Below are 19,660 nucleotides of genomic sequence, written 5' to 3'. Positions count from 1 at the left end.
ATTCTTTGAATATGATACTGAATACCCTCCTTGGACATCCTCAAGTAGTGAGTGGCATCTGCAGCAGAAATGCAGATGGGAATTATAATAATAGCTATTAAATAGCTTTGTGGTAAATAATAGACCATCATGACAATTTGAACATTGTTTATCATTTCTACGTTTAGAATCAACTTACACACAAAGCATGAAAAGTTTAATTATGCCTGCAAGAAATAAAAGTATTATAAATTTTGGCAAGGTCAAAGGAAAAAGAAAAATGTTAGGAGTTTGTTGGCAAAGGGCGATTTAAGTGGAAGGAAGGTTGAGGATGTTAATACCATCATCCTAAAACTGTACAGAGTCAAGAATTCGGGCTATAAATAAAGGAACAAAGGGAGGCTTACATATTAATACAATATTTAGTGAAGGATTAATAAATTATTTGAAGGAGAAGTTCTCCTGGGAAAGAGAATGGCTACCCACTTCACTAATATTGCCTGGAGAATTCCATGGACAGAGGAGCTTGGTGGGCTACAGTCCATGGGGTTGCAAAGAGTCAGACACGACTGAGCAACTAACACTTCCACTATTCTTTTTCAAAGTAATATTAGGGAAAGCAAAAGAAGATATAATGATAATAGGAGAAAATGAACTGATACTACAGAATTAGATTCCATTCTCTCATAAAAAGAAGTCAACATATAATGTCTAAAATGGATAACAAACAGAAACAAACTCAGAAAACAGAGAACAAATCAGTGGCTTCCAGAGAGGAGAGGAGTACAGGGGGAGGGGCAGATTAAGTGAAAGGGATTAAGAGGTACAAACTGCTAGGTATAAAATAAATAATTTGCAATAATATAATAATGTACACAGGAGAGGGAGTATAGTCAATTTATATAATAACTTTTATGGAATATCATCTATATAATATTGAATTACTATGTTGTAAACCTAAAAATAATATAATATTGTAAGTCAATTATACTTTAATTTAAAAAGATAATCAGAAAAAAACTGCAGTATATTATTTAGCAATAAGGATGGTATCAACAGAAGAGCTTTATTTTTAAAAAAACTTTAAAAATGAAGTGAAAGCTCTAAAGAAAAAGACCAAATGTTAATATTTATTAAATCTTGAAGATAAATATACAGATGTACTACCCTCTGTATTCTTCTAGAGTTACACACACACATACACACACATACACAAAGGTTGTGGAGTCAAAAAGACTCAGTCAAACTCATAGAACTCCCAGAATTATTAGTAACTACCTGTGTGACTTAGGACATCTTCACTTCTATGAACATCCTGATCTGAAAGGTCAGTAATACTCTCTGTGACATAGCACTGTTGTGAGAATTAAATGAGACTGAATATTTAAAAGGCTCAATATAGTTTCTGACAGCAGAAATCTAAATTAATGATAGCTTCCTTACAAAGGCCCTTCCCTTGGTATGCAGTAGGTATTAATAATATAAAACTAGAACCTGAGGTCTGCTCAATATATTAGCCCCAAAAGCAGAATTTCAAAGGACAATGAAAAAAGTCTCAAATTTTATTATCTAGGCTTTCTAAAACAAAGCCAAGGCAAGCTAAAGGTGGAGCAACCTGATATAAATTTGTAAAATAACTAAGACAATCATTCAAGGAGCTGTTCATCGAAAAAAAAGTATAAACAATTAACTTCTGTGTACCAATGGTGTCATTTAACTGTATGCTTCTGTAATAACCCATAACTATTTTTAAAACTCCATGATTATATACAGCATATGTGCCTACGCATCCTGCATGCTAAATCACTTCAGAACTATATGGATCATTTGTCCAAAAAGTATACTCCATGGATTTTTCTGACCCAGATATTGAACCTGCATCTCTTATGTCTCCTGCACTGGCAGGTAGGTTCTTTTCCACTAGGGTCACTTGTGGTAATTAATAAGTCTAAACACAAGAGGGCTCAGATGGTAGCAATGCAGGAGACTCAGTAAAGATCCCTGGAGAAGGGAATGGCTACCCACTCCAGTATTCTTGCCTGGAGAACTCCATGGACAGAGGAACCTGGCAGGCTATAGTACATGGAGTCGCAAAGAGTCTGACAAAACTGAAGCGACTAACACTATAACTTTCAAAGTGCAAATGAAAATCACTCAGTCTTTGCAGCTCCATGGAGACTATACAGTCCCTGGAATTCTCCAGGCCAGAATACTGGAGTGGGTAGCCTTTCCCTTCTCCAGGGAATCTTCCCAACCCAGGGATTGAGCCCAGGTCTCCCACATTCCAGGTGGATTCTTTACCACCTGAGCCACAAGAGAAGCCCAAGGATACTTGAGTAGGTAGCCTATCCCTTTCCCAGCGCTTCTTCCTGACCCAGGAATTGAACTGGGGTCTCCTGCGTTGCAGGCAGATTCTTCACCAACTGAGCTATCAAGGAAGCTGTTCTTCAAACATCTACTAAAATGCTGAGTACTACAAAATAGTATCCTCCAGGATCTTATAACACAGTGGAGTACACACAAAAAGGTGCACACCACACAGTTCCTGATAGGTTCCAAATGACAATCTTCAGCCTCAGACTTGTCCTTGAGAGTTATAATTAAGATCTCCACTGTTAACAAAAGCAGCAGGATGTTGCAGTGGAAACAGTGCTAGGATTGATGTCAAGAGACCTGTTTTACAAGTCAACTCTTCAGGTGACTATGTTCCTGACTCATTTAATCTCTCTGAAACTCCAGTTGTTCACTAGTATTATACTCTGTAGCCCAACTACCACAGGCGCTGTTGTGAATGTTAAAATGAGTTGCTGGGCTACACACCAAGGAAACCACAATTGAAAGAGACACGTGTACCCCAATGTTCATCGCAGCACTGTTTATAATAGCCAGGACATAGAAGCAACCTAGATGTCCATTGGCAGACAAATGGATAAGAAAGCTGTGGTACATATACACAATGGAGTATTACTCACCCATTAAAAACAATACATTTGAATCAGTTCTAATGAGGTGGATGAAACTGGGGCCTATTTTACAGAGTGAAGTAAGCCAGAAAGAAAAACACCAATATAGTATACTAACGCATATATATGGAATTTAGAAAGATGGTAATGATAACCCTGTATGTGAGACAGCAAAAGAGACACAGATGTATAGAACAGTCTTTTGGACTCTGTGGGAGAGGGAGAGGGTGAGATGATTTGGGAGAATGGCATTGAAACATGTATAATATCATATGTGAAACGAATCGCAAGTCCAGGTTCGATACAGGATACAGGATGCTCAGGGATGGTGCACTGGGATGACCCAGATGGATGGTATGGGGAGGGAGGTGGGAGGGGGGTTCAGGAAGGGGAACACGTGTACACCTGTGGTGGATTCATGTTGATGTATGGCAAAACCAATATAATATTGTAAAGTAATTAGCTTCCAATTAAAATAAATAAATTTATATTAAAAAATAAATAAATAAAATGAGTTGACACATGAGAAATCACTCTTGAAGAAAACTGACTCTCCTGGAAAGCTGCTCCCAGCTGTGTCCACAACAGTTTCTAAATGTTCATCGATTTCCCCAGAACGGGTCTCTCAGTTTTCCTGTTCTCATTTCAGAACTGATTTTAACCTTCTTTCTCCTTTCATCTAGCCCCCTCTCCTCTTGCAGTTACAAAACACAAGATGAAATCAGCAGCATTGCTTTTGTTTCCATGGGACAGAATTGTCTTCACTTACATGTGTAAATGCCTGAGTCCAGAAATAGGGCCGAGGACTCCTGACTCCCAGTCCATTACTCTCAAGTTGTTATATTGCATCTCTTTCCACTCTCAAAGATTAGAGCAGGAGGGAAAAGCACTTTCAAGTAGAAATTTAATACCCTCTTACCCAGAATTGCCACAGCACCTCTCCTCAGCCACACGCCAAGAGGTCAAAATTATCTTAATCCATTTCTTGACAACACTAGTTTATCAAATAATCAACTTTTTCCTATTCTTTTCCCTCCCCTCTATATTCCAATGTTTAATGTGATTGTTTAAAGTCTGAAAATATTTATGACATATCAGTAAATACAGATCAGTTTTATTATTGATCCAGTGTGGTTGTTTTTAGAATTACATCCTTTAGGCTAAGGATTATATGGGCACTATAGTGAAATTCTGCAGACTTGAAACTATCAAGACCATATTGTCATCTGAAGCTCTCTAGAATTGATGCCTTCCAAATCCAGAGAGTCAGGCTGAACTTTGCATAGATAATCCTATTGGTACAAGCTCTTACAGCCTCATATAACTCCACATCTTTGTTTCTAGGCAACAAGAAAGACAGAAATATGACAACCTCATATTTGTAATGCAGAATCATGCTGCTTCAAGATCATTTATTGTGATATTTCAGTACTTTGCTTAAGCTTAGGGGTTCTTACATTAGGCCCTGTTGGACTAAAAAAGGTAAAGAACCAGAATTTTCTTTTCATTCAATCAACATTTATAAGGTTCTGAACTATATGTCAAATACCATTTAAGGAAGAAAATTAAGGCAAGGTCCCTTTCCTAAAAGATCTTGCAGTTTAATGGGGAACTCTAAAGTACATATAAATATCCAATTCAGACAGTTATAAGTGTTATAAAATAGGGATTTCCACATTTGCTAATTTCTTCATTTATTTATTATGGTTATTGAGAGCCTACTATATGCCAGAGACTGGTATAGGAACCCAAACATAAATGCTGTCTTGTATCTACCCTCCAAACTCACAATCCAGTGAAGCAATCAGGAATAAGATACTGATTTTACATCATTATATGGTAAGTACTGTATTAGATGCTCAGACAAAATATATGGCAACACATAAGAAAGATATTTAGCCCTCATCCCCTTGCCTGAAATGCATTTTCCACCTCTCAGTTTACACACATTCTCCTTTGTCATCCTGGTAATCTGTTCACTCTGGAGGACCAAGGTCAGTTCTCAATTTCTCTGAAGCCCCTGCAGGAAAATTAGGTTGTTCTCTGCCTCATACATCCACCTAATGCTTTACAAATACTTAGTATATATAGAATTTTTTTAAGGAATGACTTTGCAATGAGAATATTGATCTTTTACTATATCACTTAGTTTTTCTAAGATCTCTACCATTCTCCTTTAAGAACCAAGAAATTTTGACTATTCACCATATAAGGACACTGACATTTAGTAGTCATTAAATTCAGTTCTTTACAAAAATGTCTAAACTACATAAATTAAATCTGACACAAGTACAGCTTATTTCCAATGTACTAGGAAACCATTCTATGGGAAGTTAGTACACCCAGTTCAGAGGCCAGAATGCCTTGCCTGGTAAGATCCTAAATGAACATCGGTATTTCCAAGCTTAACACTAAATGTTTGGTTTTCTCCAGTTCTGTGAATTTTGAAGACAGAAACCTCTTCATGATATCACACTACACATCTGTCAGGCTTGCTGACTCACAGGAATTTCACATTCTCAATCCTGTGGACTGTAGTCTACCACGCTCCGCCATCCATGGAATTTTCCAAGCAAGAGTACTGGAATGGATTCCCATTTCCTTCTCTAGGGGATCTTCCTGACCTGGGGGTTGAACCCAGGTCTCCCGCATTGCAGTTAGACAATTTAACCTCTGAGCCACCAGAGAAGCCCATAAATTAGATTAACTGCCCTAAAATACCTGCTTATTGAGAAGTGACATTCAGCATCAGTTGCCTATAGAAATGGGGCTTCCCGGGTAGCTCAATCATAAAGAAATCCACCTGCCAATGCGGGAGATGCAGGTTCAATTCCTGGGTTAGGAAGATGCCCTGGAAGAGGAAATGGCAACCCACACCAGTATTCTTGCCTGGAAATCTCATGGACAGAGGAGCCTGGTGGGCTACAGTCCATAGGGTGGCAAAGAGTCAGACACAACTGAATGACTGAGAACACCTATTGAAATATTAGCCCTAGAGAAATATCCCTCTCATCAACTCTCTTTTTGCTAAGTATTTTTAGGGAGTCTGCTCCTAGTTCTCTTTTATTTGTTCCTCTTTTTCTCTTCAATAGCCTGGCCTTGTTGTTTTTCGGTGTTTCTGTGCATGCAGTCTCAAAATTATATTACATTACCAAATGTACAGCAGAGTTGTTGCAGATCAAAGTATTTATTTAAAATATTCAGAAGCAGTTTCCCCTCTCTTGGAAAGCCAATTTAGTTGCTCTTCAAGACACATTTTTATTAGAGAATGAAACACACACAGCTTCACACACCTTTTCTGAGCTAAGAATTATGTGTACAAAACAAAGATAGCAAGAATATCAATAAATTCACAAAATTTTAAATGCAGGTTTTATCTAGAGGCAATGGAATGTTGTGACTAAAATTAAAACCACAAAGCAAATAGCCTATATCTCTGTTGGTTACCTAATGCTATGTAACAAAACATTCCAAAACTCAATGGCTTAAATCAACAATTTCTCACAGTTCTGTGTATTCTGGATTCAACAGAGTAGTTCTCATTTGGAGTCTCTCATTGAATTCAGTTAAACTTCATTCTGGAGCTGGGGTGGAGCTATCGGAAGACTTAATTGGCTTAGACATAGCACCTTCAAGACCTCTCAGGATAACACCTCTCAAGATAACTCCACTCACATATCTTTACATTAGCCAGGTTGACTGGAATAGCTGAGAAATATCCATGCATCTCTATTTCTCCATGTGACCTCACTGCTTGGCTATCTTGGGCATTTTCTCACAGCATGGTGGCAGCTGGCTTCTCCCAGAGCTCTTGTTTCCAAGAGACCTAGGTGGAAAGCTGCAAGGCATCTTAAGACCTTGCCTCAGAGATCAGGCAGTTCTACCACATTCCACTGGCTAAAAAGGAGTCACAGATCCATCCCAGATTCAAGGAGAGGGGACCAATCAAGAACATACACATTGGGAGTCATGGCTCAAGGATGGGCCATCTACGGAGACCAGGTACGTCAATCTCTAACAGTATTTGTTTAACATTGACTTTTAAATTATATGTCAAATTGGTGGTGCTCAAAGAATACAAAAAATAGATAACTCAGTGGGTTTTATAAGATAATGTCTCCCAATGAGGGTAGTAACAAATGAAAATGTATTTGACGCTACTTTTCTGTATTCATGTTGTTGTCATTTAGTCACTAAGTTGTGTCTGACTCTTTAGCATCCGCATGGATTGTAGCCCACCAGGATCCTGTCCAGGGGCTTTCCCAGGCAAGAATACTGGAGTGGGTTAACATTTCCTTCACCAGGGGATCTTCCAGACTCAGGGATCAAACCTGAGTCTCCTGGTTGGCAGGTGGATTCTTTACCACTGAGCCATGTAGAAAGCCTGTTTCTGTATTTATAATCCAAATAAATAAAATCTATAGATAATTCTTAAATCTTCATTTATGTCAGTATTATCAGTCACTATTTCTTTAAAAAATAATTTTATAAATCAGTTAAAAGGTTGTTCACAAAAACAAAAGCACCTGATACATTTGAGTTTTCTCTCTTTTGCTTCAGTACATGTTCTAACAAGCAGTAGGCAGGCAAAAAAAAAAAGTATCAAACAATAACATAACTATAAGTTGCACAGAAAAATAAAAAGAGCTATTTCTTCCTGTGACTACTAGAAATGTAACAAAATGGGCCACAAAGAGTTGAGGGAGCCATGGACTTAAAGGAAAACAATCTCTTTACCACAACATAAAAAGACATTCTTCAACTATAAATGTTTATATTTCTCTGCTGGAAAGGCCTTTGTTGCTTACAGTTGAGATCAGTATGACTATGCATACTAATAATATGGCTTATTTCAGCACTCACTATTTGGTTAGAATTTATAACTTGATTTTGACCTGACTAGATATATGATTCTGTTGACTAATCCACTTCTGCCTTAAAACAAGCAGATTATGTTTGTCAGTTTTTGAATGCTATTAGGTTAATTCAATTTAGGAAAGCTAATTGGGTTTGTGTGTTATTTTTAAGAGGAAAAATTATGCCAAACCTCAGGTACAGAGTAGAGAGATGTGCCTTACTGAAGTGTTTATAGTCAATGAACTTCCCTTTCATAGGATGTATAGGCATAAATAGAATACCTGCCATTTTCCTGCAATTTTGACAAATCTGATAGGAGAGCAGAGTTTGTAGGTTGCCTGAGAATAAATATCATAATTTTCCTAATTATGTTAGAAGAAGAAAGAACAGGTACTATGACATGCTTTGTGCTGGTCTGTGTCTTGAGGCCTCATTAAACCTAGAGATTATTCATCACACTGTGAGTTTAAATTGATCTTTATAAAACTGCTCAAAATGTCAGTTTAAACATGCAAGCATGTTGTTTTCTAAGAAATGAGAGTTTAAGAGGAGGAATTTGGATGATGCTTTCAGTCTTTCGTGCCTCAAAAACAGATTTATGACTAAACTGTATGGACATCATTCTCTTTTTCCAATAACTATATATTGTGTTCCATGTCGTAACATGAACAACAGTGCTTCAACAGAGGAGATAAGTCACAACTCAGGTAGTTTGTTGCATTATAGTATATTTTACTTTGCAAATTTTCAGAAGAAATAAATGTATTTTTTCTCTTTTATAAATATATCCACCTTCAAATTAAGTAACAGTATTCAGATTTTTTTTTAATCTATAGTAATAATCTCACTTCAAACCATGATGCTTTTTATCACTGGTTTTGGGGGTAGGTAGCTGTGTAATATCGATCAGAAAAAAAAATTGTATTAAGAGAGATAGATATATCTGTATTTAAATTCTATTAAAAGAGACAGGTTAGTCTGTAGAAATGGAATCTATTAAGCCAGTGAATACTTAAGATTCTCCATGTCACTCTGGAGGAGCAAATGGTTAAGGACAGGAAGACTGTAAAAATATTTACTTCTCTGTGACTCTGTGAGGTAAGCAAGGAATGAAGCAGGAAATTGACAATGGAACAGAGAATTCAGCTTGCAATAAACCATGCAGGTCAGATTCTTGGTTGTCCTGGTAACAGTGCCACCTCCTTATAACAAGGATTTGATGATGAGAAAAGACTTAAGCAAGTGCAGTAACTACAGACTAACAGGACAGCAATGCATGGTCTGGATAAGGGTTAGCAAATTACCGACCATGGCGTCTTTTTGTGTAGACTCAAGCTAAAAATGTCTGTTACATTTGTAAAGGTTTATAAAAACAAAGCACAGAAGAAGAGGATGAAGAGATCACATGTGGACCATGAGGGCTAAAATACTTTCTGTTCCTTTGCAAAAAGAGACTGCAGACCCCTAGACTATGTCACTGTACCCTGAAGGACAGCTGCAGAGAGGTTGAGGAGAGGTATGTGTGCTACACAAAGAACAGGAACACAAGGAGCATGGGTTTGGATTTTGCTTCAAGGAGTTAGAGTATATTTTTTGTGTGTGCATGAAAATAACCTAGGATAGATATCTATCCTCTCTCAGGCTGAATCTGGTTGTGGTGGTGGTTTAGTCATTAAGTCGTGTCCAAGTCTTTGCAAACCCATGGACTGTAGCCCAGCAGGCTCCTCTGTCCATGGAATTCTCCAGGCATGAATATTGGAGTGGGTTGCCATTTCCTTCTCCACGGGATCTTCCCAACCCAGGAATCGAACCCGGGTCTCCTGCACTGAAGGCAGATTCTTTACTGACTGAGCTATAAGTTGTATCTGGTTGTAGTCAATTTAAATATCTAAATATCTGTAGATTCACATTACTCAAACATAATAGTCTTGTAAATACTGTGAATTGTTCTCTTAAACTAGTTCCCCATATCTTCTCTTAGGAAAAGCTTAGAGACCTATAAACTACAATACCCAGACTCTCTTGCAGCTTAAACTCTAGATGCAAATTAGGTTTCACTACTTGGGTACACTCAGATGAAATTTGAAAAATAAAAACTATTGTTACTGGCAATGATGACATGATGCTTAAGACAGTTCTGGTGACTGGAATAAGTGCCCAGTTTGCTGATTGTGAAGGCATTGTGAGAGTAATAATTGTGGAAGCAACAGTGGCTGACAGAGTTTTGTGTATCTTGCTCACAACTATGAAGATCCATGGGTTTTCCAGGAGATGCGAGTTTGATCCCTGGCTCAGGAAGATTCCCAGGAGGAGGAAATGGTAACCCACTCCAGTATTCTTGCCTAGAAAATTCCATGGACAGGGTAGCCTGGTGGGCTACAGTCTATGGGGTCGCAAAAAGTCAAACATAACTGAGCACACACACATTATGATGACCTGTTCTTCTAAGCCCTTTTACACACTTAAATCCCACTACTGAATCTCTTTTTATGTGAAACTGGAGTGATCTACACTTTATGTGCTAAACCTTGATTGCAACAGCAAGTCAGCTGCCATTATCTATTAATAACTATACTTGCCTCCTTAAGAATTTCAGTGATGAAATTGATTAAAATGCCCTTCCTACCCCTTCTCTAATGATTTGCTTTCATCAAAAATACATTTTTGGAGACCCTGGCTTTTAAGGTTACCTCACAGTTCTACCAAACTAAAGTTGAACTTGGGTAATAATACCTATAAACCTCTTTTTGTAGCAGACAATTGTACAGGCATAATTTTGAAGTTCATACTAATATTTAATGTTGCTACTGCTACTGCTAAGTCACTTCAGTCCTGTCCGACTCTGTGTGACCCTATAGATGGCATCTCACCAGGCTCCCCCGTCCCTGGGATTCTCCAGGCAAGAACACTGGAGTGGGTTGTCATTTCCTTCTCCAAAGCGTGAAAGTGAAAAGTGAAAGTGAAGTTTCTCAGTCGTGTCGGACTCATAGCAACCCCATGGACTGCAGCCTACCAGGCTCCTCCATCCATGGGATTTTCCAGGCAAGAGTACTGGAGTGGGTTGCCATTGCCTTCTCCAATATATTTAATATTTAATAATATATTATATTATATTATATTTATTATATATATAAATATATATTATATATTATAGTATAGTATAGTATTTAATGTTAGTAGCAACATATTATGAACATTTTGAATTCGTGGTAATTCCAGCACAAGAAGTTTCATACATTTCTCAGAAACACTCTGCAAATGCAAAGTACTTTGCTGAATATAATCAAATAAGCTGCAGTCATATACAATGCACACCAGAAGGGAATGGACACGTAGGTCAAGAACACGTTAGAGCAGAATATGAGGCTGTGTGCCATAACCCCAAGTAGAAAATGTCAGCAAGAATGTTTAGCAAGTGTTCCCATAAAAAACCCAGAATGCACATCAAGATCAGATAGATAGTCCCCAGTGAAAGCAGTGAGAAAAATAATAACAGTGAGAACCAAACAACCATGCTCTTTGGAAAACTAAGAGGCAAAAGGAGCAGAATAAATCTCTTACCAACTATCAGCTACTGTCTTTATCTAAAAAATATCCTGTTTAAAGAGCCAGCATTCCTTGTTGTACCTTCATACACTTGGGGAAATTTTTTTCTCAAATAGATGACAGTACCCAATCATCTGTAAGATACATATATGTTCTTAGTTGAAACTATTTTTAGTAGAATATAAATCCCATATATCCACATTCAATCTCTGCCATTATTCTAAGAGTTGTAGAATAAAGATACACAGGAGAACAACTGCAAATTTAACAATGACTTACATTAAACTGGCTTCCCTGGTAGCTTAGACGGTAAAGCGTCTGCCTGCAGTTCTGGAAACCCAGGTTTGATCCCTGGGTTGGGAAGATCCCCTGGAGAAGGAAATGGCCAACCACTCCAGTATTCTTGCCTGGAGAATTCCATGGACTGAGGATCCTGGTAGGCTACAGTCCACGGGGTCGCAAAGAGTCGACAGTAAATTAAACCGTATTAGGATACCTCTAAACTCAGAAGACAGAATATCAAAATTTGCATTATGTGGTAAAGCCATGTGGAATAACAAATATTGTGCTTGGTTGTTGAGTCGTGTCTGACTTTGCCACCTCATGGACTGTAGCCCACCAGGTCCTCTGTCCATGTGGATTTTCCAGGCAAGAAAACTGGAGTAGGTTGCCATGTCCTCCTTCAGGGAATCTTCCTGACCCAGGGATCAAACCCAGGTTTCCTGCATTGCAGGCAGATTCTTTATTGTCTGAGCCACCAGGAAAGCCCCTACCACTTACACAGAGGAGAAAAAAATCTTATTCTTATCCTTTAAGATAAGGAGTTGAAAGATGAAAATGAAAAGGTGATAACTTCCAAACACCAGCAAGTATTGGATCTCATCTAACCAGTAAAATGTTTCATCCTATTCCCCAAAACTACTTCTATACTACATTCAATTTTTCTTATTTCTATCACTAACACTGTAAGTTATTCCATTTATTCATTCAATAAATATTTATTAAGCACCTAAATTTATACTTAGTGTATTAAAAAGCAGACATCACTTTGCCGACAAAAGTCCAATATGGTTTTTCCAGTACATGCTTAGTCACTCAGTCGTGTCCAACTCTTCGTGATCCCATGGATTGAATCCCTCCAGATTCCTCTGTCCGTGGGATTCTCCAGGCAAGAATATTGGAGTGGGTTGCCATGCCCTTCTCCAGGGGATTTTGCCTATCCAGGGATCAAATCCAGATCTCCTGTATTACAGGCAGATACTTTCTTGCCTGAGATACAAGTAGTCATGTACGGACGTGAGAGCTGGCCTATGAAGAAGGCTGAGTGCCTAAGAATTTATGCTTTCAAATTGTGGTGCTGGAGAACACACTTGAAAGTCCCTTGGGCTGCAAGGAGATCAAACCAGTCAATCCTACAGGAAATCAGTCCTGAATATTCATTGCAAGGGCTGGTGCTAAAGCTCCAATATTTTGGTCACCTGATACGAAGAGCCAACTCATTGGAAAATACTGATGCTGGGAAAGATTGAAGGCAATGGGAGAAGGGGGCAGCAGAGGATGAGATAGTTAGATAGCATTGCTGACTCAGTGGACATGAATTTGAGGAAACTCTGAGATAATAAAGGACAGGAAAGACTGTTGTGTTGCAGTCCATGGGGTTGCAAAGAGTTGGACACAACTTAACTACTGAACAACAACCTTATACCAAGAACTGTGCGAGAAAATGAAAATACAGCGGAAAAGAGAACAAGAAAATCATGATATTCCTGCTCCTCCTGGCTAGCAGATCTTGACACACAGTTAATGCAAAATCCACCCCATCTGCCCCACCCCTGAAAAAAAATTGCCAGTGACTAAATTTTTTCCAATGTCATAGTAGTAATTCCTTTTAGCTTCTAGGTCTATGAGGTTTGCTTGAAAATACAATGAATGGGTAATCAATGTTATGAGGTTGGAAACAATGTACTCTGGTCAATTTAAAATAATATTTTTCCTTTATACTGCATTTTCTATTGCCTTGTTTATAAATACAAAATATGTATCCATTATGAAGCTTAACAACCATCTCCCTACTGTATGTAATTTTTAGTAGGAGAATCATTTTCCTATTTGCCTCATCAGTACCCCTAACCAGCGTGACTCAGAGACTACAATTCCTAAAATCAGAAGCTAGAAAGAAAATACTGTTGTTCAATAAGAATATGTTTTATCTTGGTCAATATGTCCCACAATCCAATGCTGGAGTTTACATATTTCCACATCTTAGGTGACCTATTACAATAGGTCAGAGCATGCTAATGCCCCTACAAGGACAACTAGAAAAATCGAATAAACCAAAACTCTGGAGAAGAGATAACATTTTCTTAGATTAGCTTTGTGTGCATGTTCAGTCAAGTCTGGCTCTTTGCAACCCCATGGACTGTCGCCCCACCAGGCTCCTCTGCCCATGGAATTCTCAAGGCACAAGTACTGGAATGAGAAGCCATTCCCTTCTCCAAGGGATCTTCCTGACAAAAGGATCAAAATCCCACTTCTTGCATCTCCTTAATTGGCAGGCAGATTCTTGGCCACTTGCGCCACCTGGAAAGCCCTACAATCACCCAGTGCTTGGCCACTCAGTCATGCCAGACTCTCTGCGACCCTATGGACTCTAGCCTGCCAGGCTCCCCTGTCCATGGGGATTCTCCAGGCTAGAATACTTGAGTGGGTTGCCATGCCCTCCTCCAAGGGATCTTCCCAACCCAGGGATCAAACCAGGTCTCCCACATTGTGGGCAGATTCTTTACCATCTGAACCACCAGGGAAGCCCACAAATACTGCAGTGGGTAGCCTATAACTTCTCCAGGGGATTTTCCTGACCCAGGAATTGAACCAGGGTCTTCTGCATTGCAGGAGGATTCTTTACAGCTGAGTTACCAGGGAAGCTCACAGTGTGAGACTGTAGGAGACATGCTTTACTTTCATAGACTTTTTTTCTCACTCCTTAGCCTCTGACACAGCTCCAAAACTTAGCAAATGTCCTTTAGAAGAAACACACAGTGCATTTGAGGCACTGGGAGATGATAAAGGACAGGGAAGCCTGGTGTGCTGTAGTCCATGGGGTCGCAAAAAGTCAGACACAACTTAGCAAGTCAACAACAACCTTATACCAAGAACTGTGCCAACTGATTCAAAACATCACATGTTTTTTCATAACTACTAAAGAAGATTTTATTCTCATGTTTTTATTGTTTCTATTTCAAATTGACAGAATATTTTCCAGTACAGTATGAAGAACCTTTTTTCTTCGACTAATTGAGTGTAAGTTGCAAGCCTGACACTTCCTGGGCCCCAAGACGGTGTATATGTACTTGCTAAAAATGAGAACTACCATGGTGGTGGTGGTCCAGTCATCAAATCATGTCCAGCTCTTGCAACTCAATGGACTCCTTTTGCCAGGCTCCTCTGTTCCCAGAGGAGAGATTTCCCAGGCAAGAATACTGGAGTGGGCAGTCCTTTGCTTCTCCAGGGCATCTGTCCAACCCAAGGATTGAATCTGTGTCTCCTGCACTGCAGGTGGCTTCTTTACCATTGAGCCACCAGGGAAGCCCAAGGATACCATACAGCTACCAAAATCAAGGATTTGATTGATCTGATACTAACATCTGATCTTCATAAGCCATTCAAGTTTCACCAATTGTGTCAGTGGTGTCCCTTATAACAAAAGTATCTATCTCAAACTTGTGTTGTATCTCTTTGTAGTGTCTCTTCAGAGTTTATCAATCTGAAACAGTTTCCCCATCTTTCCTTAATTTTTATGACAATGGCATTTTAGAAGACCCCAGGCTTACTTTTTTTTGTTGCTATTCTTTAATTTGAATTTGCCTGGTTTGTCCTTACGATTTGATACCAAAAATAGACCTTTGCCAAGAATACCATAGAAGTGAGGTGTTCCTCTCATTGCACCCTCACATGGCACCTGATTTTGATTTATTCTGTTACTGATAAGGTTATACATATTTTTTCACAATAAAAAAACAGAAAAATATATAATGTGCATTGATTCTATACTTAACATTTCAATATATCTAATAAATTTAAATGAATTCACATCATGAACTCATCATAAACTTTTTATTTAACCAAAATTAAAAAGTCATTTCTTTTCCCTTAGTTTTTCCTGAAGTCCTTAGTTTTAACTTCATATTATATCCATGTACCTATTTCATAATTCATCAGATAATGCAGCTGTTGTTAAACATCCTTTAAGAGTCTCAATAAGCAATAACTTTATGAAGTCTTTATGCCACCATCCCCTACCCCAACTAGTCTATTTTGAAATTAAGGATTTTCACACATGGAGTTTCTTAAATAAACACCTGTGTTGTAAACAGATTTTATTTCAGCTTTCTTAAAAGTGGTGACTCAATTGTTGACTTGTAAATCGCTAAAGTCCTTATTGACAAAAAAAGACTCATCATTTTTAAAACAAAAGGTCAGTATATGAAATAGTCATCATTCTGACTAAATAAAGATTTATAAATGCATTATGGATTTTATTTACTGCAATTATATGAGAGCTATTTCTCACAGAAACAGAAGTTATTATCTCCTTTACTAGTATAGCATTAAGTTTTTATCAAGAAATAATTTTGCTTCATGTAGTTTCATTTCTCAATGCTGAATTTACAATGTCCAAATAAAAGAATAATGATAATTTCCATTTGTAGGTTTAAGGTTTCAAAGAGTTTCCATATACTTGCTTCTTTTGATGAAGACAGTCTTGTGACACAACGTTGGTAGGTTTTATTCATCTATTTTACACATAACTGAGGTTTAATGACTTCCAGTTGGTTATCCGTGACTTCACAATAAAAGACCTCCATCTTAAATCACACTTCTGTTCACCACCTTCACACTACCTCTTATGGCTATGATGACAGAAAACCTTTATCCCCAGTTCGTCACTACTTACAACCTGTTTCATTAGCAATAAAGAAGGCTGGCAGGACAAGTGTATGCAAAAGGAACATCTCAAAGAACATATTTTATGGTGATCATGGACACTTTTTACATAAAAATAAATAGAGAGTCCAGTAAAGAGAGAGGATCCACAAAAAGAGACCTATCATTTTTACAGATGTCATCCTCTTTGGTCTTTATAGCATACCTGTGAGGTAGCAGTTAAGACAGAGGTTAACATGACTGCTTATTTGGTAGACAAAGAAACCAAAACTCAAACAATCAACTCAAAAGTGGTGTGACTGAGCTGGGATATAGTGTTCCTGGTGCCTGGGTTTTCTCGGCCCAAATCCTGAGTTATTTTACTTCATTGATATGGAAGATGAATAAAAACAGAGTGGATTTTATTACCAACATTATCTAATATTTCTGTGGACTAATGATGAGCTCCCACATTGAACGAATATTTTCCAATCTGAAGTTTTCAATTTTCACTTCTAGCAAATATTTTTTGATAAAAATTACTCCCAAATATTTCTTCTTGTTTGAAGATGCTCAGCTGAATTCAGGAAATCCTTCATTCTCACTGCACATGTGCTAAGTCGCTTCAGTCGTCTCTGAGTCTTTGTGACCCCATGGACTGTACCCACCAGGCTCCTCTGTCCATGGGATCTCCCATATTGGAGTAGGTCGCCATTTCTTCCTCCAGGGAATCTTCCCAACCCGGGGATGGAACCCTGTGTCTCTTAGGTCTCCTGCATTGGTAGGAGGGTTCTTTACCACTAGTGCCACCTGGGGAGCCCAAATTTCCACTGCAGACATCTGTAAAGATCTCATTTAGTTACTGAGTAGAGGAACTTGGTTTTCTTCTCCTTTTTTTTTTTCCAAAGGATAAAAATGAAGAGTTTTCTCCCAAGAAAAGTGAGAAGTAAACCCATGGCTGATTCATGTCAATGTATGGCAAAAACCACTACAGTGTTGTAAAGTAATTAGTCTCCAATTAAAATAAATAATTTTAAAAAAAAAAGAAAAGGAAAAAAAAGTGAGAAGCCGAAATATTTTCAGACAAAAGGAATGCTATTAAAAAGGTGAGATGTAGACAACAAAATTCTGAGGTAACATTCTCTGTAACTAGAGACAGACTTCCCCCCTCAGTAATTACATACACGATGTTTATGGAATGCCACTTCTCACTAAATGAATAAATCATGGTCTCTAAGTGCTGCATATACCCATGTTCCATGTACAGGTCCTCTTGGAATCCTGTTCTCTTGAACCACGAAATTCAGCTTCTGGCTGCCAAGTATTTTTATGTCTTCAATAAACTAAACTGAACCAAGCTATTATTACTGAATTGCAAACTATCAGAAACGAATGTAGCTGTTGGTATATCACCATGGGAAATAAAAACTGATTATGTTCATTTTGCACGTAACCTAGGCAGTTGCATTTGGAAGCAATCAGCATTTGGCAAGGGCTGCTTCAGATCTGGAGAGGTTACACAGGAGGTCTCAGCACAGGCTCTGTACACGCTTTGGATTCCTAAGTCACCTGCCCACAGATGTGTTGTGCAGGAATGGAAGAATCCAAGCCATGCTCCAGGCTGCAATAATCTCATCCTTCATGCACACAAAAATGGGCCCTATTTTTTTAAAATTATGATAATGAAATAAAGCAATGAAGGCTGGGCAAAAGCAGCATGGACGGGCTGCATGAGATGAAAAAGCACCAATGGAATCCATGCTATAAGCATTCCGTCACCAAGGAGACCAAAAATAAAGACAATTTCCAGAGAAACGTTGACTTAAAAACATTTTGCTAAAGAGAAAGAAAATAATTGTTTTTCCCAACACAATATCTACTAAGTACTACGATTATTACCTAATGTCTTCAGTGGAAGCCAGAAATAGGCATTTAAGGTGAGACCCAGATTAGAGCAACTATCGACTTAATTACCGAAGTTTCTCCTAGCCCAGAAGCTAAATCATAGCTGAGTAATCCGATACAGCACAAGATTCACACACTTTACAAAGTGTTTCAGAAGATGGATACACAAAACTTGAAGGCTTCCTCAAATGTTATCTTACTCTCTGGTGAGAAAATAAAATTAATGTTTTTATTATCTATTTAACAATAGCATTCATCTCCCCCTAATATATATTACAGATTATACAATAACAATACATTATTCTGGCTAATTTTTCTACTGCTACAGTGATGATATTCTTCTACTTCAGAAAGAACATAACCCCCATGCAATAAAGCTTTATTTTTCCCAAATAGAAATGGATTTGTATTCAAGCCTACTGACTGTGAGATTAGAACAATCTGAATCTACCACTCTTGCAATATCAGGTTCTCTCCAAAGGTCTTGCTCAAACCAACCAGACAAAACTCAAGAAATCTAAAGGAAGAGGAAACTTCACTTTCCATTATTAAGAAAATAAACAATATTCTAAAAAGGAAACAGACAAATATAAATAGAAAACTGTCTAATCCATGCCAAAAGGGTACTGGCGTTTTCTTTTGGGGGTCATGCCTGTATACAGAGCCCTCTGAGTTATTTCCAAATGATTTTAAAATGACAGTTACTTCCTTTAACTGTAGCAGGCAGAATATTGACCTTCCAAAGATGCCTACGTCTCAGTGCCTGGAAACCTAGGAATATGTTACCTTACATGGAATTAAGGCTGCAGATGGAATTAAATTTGCTAATCAGCTGATTTTAAAATACAAAGATTATCATGGATTGTCCAAGTGGACTCAATATAATCAAAAGAATCCTTAAAAGTGAAGAGTGAGGCCCAAGAGTTGGTCAGTGATGTGAGGACTATTTCTGACGTTGTTGAATTTGAAGATGGAGCAAGAAGGCACTGGGTCAAAGAATATGAAAAATCTCTACAAGATGTCTCTGCCTTGGAAGAGGAAATGGATTCCCTCCCTAGAGCCTCCATAAGGAAAGACAGTCCTGTTTATATCTTGATATTATCCAGTGAGACCCATGTCAGACTCCTGACCTCCAGCACTGTAAGATCATAAATTTGTGCTGTTTTAAGCAACAAAGTTTTGTTACACCATCAAATAGGAATCTAGTACACCAACCAAATTAAGATATCATGAACATTTCCTTCTCTAAATTGATAAATATATAATCAGCAGCTTAGCACAATATAAGGGGTGTGAAAGATGATGCTGTGAAAGTGCTGCACTCAATATGCCAGCAAATTTGGAAAACTCAGCAGTGGCCACAGGACTGGAAAAGGTCAGTTTTCATTCCAATCCCAAAGAAAGGCAATGCCAAAGAATGCTCAAACTACCGCACAATTGCATTCATCTCACATGCTAGTAAAGTAATGCTCAAAATTATTCAAGCC

At 38.1% G+C, this 19,660-nt stretch overlaps 1 pseudogene; it reads left to right on the top strand.

The window, feature by feature from the left end:
- The first annotated feature begins 6,911 nt into the window (after nucleotides 1-6,911).
- The window catches only part of LOC133237404 (elongation factor 1-alpha 1-like), an 89,506-nt pseudogene continuing 76,757 nt past the window's right edge, over nucleotides 6,912-19,660 (top strand).

This window comes from Bos javanicus, chromosome 24 (assembly GCF_032452875.1).
Source record: "Bos javanicus breed banteng chromosome 24, ARS-OSU_banteng_1.0, whole genome shotgun sequence".
Taxonomy (NCBI): domain Eukaryota; kingdom Metazoa; phylum Chordata; class Mammalia; order Artiodactyla; family Bovidae; genus Bos; species Bos javanicus.
The sequence above is the reverse complement of the archived record's forward strand: the minus strand, read 5'-3'. Positions and strand labels throughout refer to the sequence as shown.